This window comes from Nothobranchius furzeri, unplaced genomic scaffold, assembly GCF_043380555.1.
Source record: "Nothobranchius furzeri strain GRZ-AD unplaced genomic scaffold, NfurGRZ-RIMD1 Scf060, whole genome shotgun sequence".
Taxonomy (NCBI): Eukaryota; Metazoa; Chordata; class Actinopteri; order Cyprinodontiformes; family Nothobranchiidae; genus Nothobranchius; species Nothobranchius furzeri.
The window spans coordinates 45,001-48,851 of record NW_027223077.1 but is presented as its reverse complement, the minus strand read 5'-3'; positions in this window follow the sequence as shown (position 1 = coordinate 48,851).

Sequence of the window (3,851 nt, the reverse complement as noted above, 5' to 3'; positions counted from 1 at the left end):
GAGCCCTGCTGCACACCAAGTCTGACCCAGGTTTCAGCTCATCCACCCCGCAGGGACCTAAACACACACTGCCATCAGCTTCTGAGTGGTAATGGGCCCTGCTGCAGACCAGGTCCGACCCAGGTTTCAGCTCCTCCACCCCGCCATCACCAGCTGGAGGCTGGCTGCTGCTCCTGCACCCTGCCATCAGCTGCTGGAGGCTTCTGTTCCTCCACCCCGCCATCAGCAGCTGGAGGCTGGCTGCTGGAGGCTGGCTGCTGCTCCTCCACCCCGCCATCACCAGCTGGAGGCTGGTTGCAGCTCCTGCACCCCGCCATCAGCTGCTGGAGGCTGCCTGCAGCCCCTGCACCCCGCCATCAGCTGCTGGAGGCTGGCTGCAGCTCCTGCACACCGCCATCAGCTGCTGGAGGCTGCCTGCAGCTCCTGCACCCCGCCATCAGCTGCTGGAGGCTGGCTGCTGCTCCTGCACCCCGCCAGCAGCTGCTGGAGGCTGGCTGCTGCTCCTCCACCCAACCATCAGCTGCTGGACGCTGGCTGCTGCTCCTGCACCCCGCCATCAGCTGCTGGAGGCTGGCTGCTGCTCCTCCACCACCCAACCATCAGCTGCTGGACGCTGGCTGCAGCTCCTCCACCCCGCCATCAGCTGCTGGTGGCTGGCTGCAGCTCCTTCACCCCGCCATCAGCTGCTGGTGGCTGGCTGCAGCTCCTTCACCCCGCCATCACCAGCTGGAGGCTGGCTGCTGCTCCTGCACCCCGCCATCAGCTGCTGGAGGCTGCCTGCAGCTCCTGCGCCCCGCCATCAGCTGCTGGAGGCTGGCTGCTGCTCCTGCACCCTGCCATCAGCTGTTCGAGGCTGGCTGCAGCTCCTCCACCCCACCATCACCAGCTGGAGGCTGGTTGCAGCTCCTGCACCCCGTCATCAGCAGCTGGAGGCTGCCTGCTGCTCCTGCACCCCGCCATCAGCTGCTGGAGGCTGCCTGCAGCTCCTGCACCCCGCCATCATTTGCTGGAGGCTGGCTGCAGCTCCTGCAACCCGCCATCAGCTGCTGGAGGCTGGCTGCTGCTCCTCCACCCCACCATGACCTGCTGGAGGCTGGCTGCAGCTCCTTCACACCGCCATCAGCTGATGGATGCTGGCTGAACGCTGGAGGCTGGCTGCTGCTCCCACACACCGCCATCAGCTCCTGGAGGCTGGCTGGCTGCTGGAGGCTGTCTGCTGCTGCTCCTCCACCCCGCCATCACCAGCTGGAGGCTGGCTGCTGGAGGCTGGCTGCAGCTCCTGCACCCCACCATCAGCTGCTGGAGGCTGGCTTCTGCTCCTCCACCCCGCCATCAGCTGCTGGGGGCTGGCTGCTGGAGGCTGGCTGCAGCTCCTCCACCCCGCCATCACCAGCTGGAGGCTGGTTGCAGCTCCTGCACCCCGCCATCAGCTGCTGGAGGCTGCCTGCTGCTCCTGCACCCCGCCATCAGCTGCTGGAGGCTGCCTGCACCTCCTGCACCCCGCCATCAGCTGCTGGAGGCTGGCTTCTGCTCCTCCACCCCGCCATCAGCTGATGGAGGCTGCCTGCTTCTCCACCCCGCCATCACTAGCTGGAGGCTGGCTGCTGGAGGCTGGCTGCAGCTCCTCCACCCCGCCATCAGCTGCTGGAGGCTGCCTGCAGCTCCTGCACCCCGCCATCACCAGCTGGAGGCTGGCTTCTGCTCCTCCACCCCGCCATCAGCTGATGGAGGCTGCCTGCTTCTCCACCCCGCCATCACTAGCTGGAGGCTGGCTGCTGGAGGCTGGCTGCAGCTCCTCCACCCCGCCATCAGCTGCTGGAGGCTGGCTGCTGCTCCTGCACCCCGCCATCAGCTGCTGGAGGCTGGCTGCTGCTCCTCCACCCAACCATCAGCTGCTGGACGCTGGCTGCAGCTCCTCCACCCCACCATCAGCTGCTGGACGCTGGCTGCAGCTCCTCCACCCCGCCATCAGCTGCTGGAGGCTGCCTGCAGCTCCTGCACCCCGCCATCAGCTGCTGGAGGCTGCCTGCAGCTCCTGCACCCCGCCATCACCAGCTGGAGGCTGGCTTCTGCTCCTCCACCCCGCCATCAGCTGATGGAGGCTGCCTGCTTCTCCACCCCGCCATCACTAGCTGGAGGCTGGCTGCTGGAGGCTGGCTGCTGCTCCTCCACCCAACCATCAGCTGCTGGACGCTGGCTGCAGCTCCTCCACCCCACCATCAGCTGCTGGACGCTGGCTGCAGCTCCTGCACCCCGCCATCAGCTGCTGGAGGCTGGCTTCTGCTCCTCCACCCCGCCATCAGCTGCTGGAGGCTGCCTGCTGCTCCTGCACCCCGCCATCAGCTGCTGGAGGCTGGCTGCTGCTCCTGCACCCCGCCATCAGCTGCTGGAGGCTGGCTGCTGGAGGCTGGCTGCAGCTCCTCCACCCCACCATCAGCTGCTGGACGCTGGCTGCAGCTCCTCCACCCCACCATCAGCTGCTGGACGCTGGCTGCAGCTCCTGCACCCCGCCATCAGCTGCTGGAGGCTGGCTTCTGCTCCTCCACCCCGCCATCAGCTGACGGAGGCTGCCTGCTTCTCCACCCCGCCATCACTAGCTGGAGGCTGGCTGCTGGAGGCTGGCTGCAGCTCCTCCACCCCACCATCAGCTGCTGGACGCTGGCTGCAGCTCCTGCACCCCGCCATCAGCTGCTGGAGGCTGGCTTCTGCTCCTCCACCCCGCCATCAGCTGACGGAGGCTGCCTGCTTCTCCACCCCGCCATCACTAGCTGGAGGCTGGCTGCTGGAGGCTGGCTGCAGCTCCTCCACCCCGCCATCAGCTGCTGGAGGCTGGCTGCTGCTCCTGCACCCCGCCATCAGCTGCTGGACGCTGGCTGCAGCTCCTCCACCCCGCCATCACCAGCTGGAGGCTGCCTGCTGCTCTTCCACCCCGCCATCAGCTGATGGACGCTGGCTGCAGCTCCTCCACCCCGCCATCAGCTGCTGGAGGCTGGCTGGCCGCTGGAGGCTGGCTGCTGCTCCCACACACCGCCATCAGCTGCTGGAGGCTGGCTGGCTGCTGGAGGCTGGCTGCTGCTGCTCCTCCTCCCCGCCATCACCAGCTGGAGGCTGGCTGCTGCTCCTACACCCCGCCATCAGCTGATGGAGGCTGCCTGCTCCTCCGCCCCGCCATCACCAGCTGGAGGCTGGCTGCTGGAGGCTGGCTGCAGCTCCTTCACCCCGCCATCACCAGCTGGAGGCTGGCTTCTGCTCCTGCACCCCGCCATCAGCTGCTGGAGGCTGGCTTCTGCTCCTCCACCCCGCCACCAGCTGCTGGAGGCTGGCTGCTGCTCCTGCACCCCGCCAGCAGCTGCTGGAGGCTGGCTGCTGCTCCTCCACCACCCAACCATCAGCTGCTGGACGCTGGCTGCAGCTCCTCCACCCCGCCATCAGCTGCTGGTGGCTGGCTGCTGCTCCTGCACCCCGCCATCAGCTGCTGGTGGCTGGCTGCAGCTCCTTCACCCCGCCATCACCAGCTGGAGGCTGGCTGCTGCTCCTGCACCCCGCCATCAGCTGCTGGAGGCTGGCTGCAGCTCCTCCACCCCACCATCAGCCGTTGGAGGCTGGCTGCTGCTCCTCCACCCTGACATCACCAGCTGGAGGCTTCTGTTCCTCCACCCCACCATCAGCAGCTGGAGGCTGGCTGCTTGAGGCTGGCTGCTGCTCCCCCACCCCGCCATCACCTGCTGGAGGCTTCTGCTCAGCCACACCGCCACCAGCTGCCTGTGGTGAACCGCTGACGACCAGCCCAGGCCCACGTCTCACCTCTCCCTGCCCGCCCTGGATGCACAACCACCCACCCAGGCTCAAGT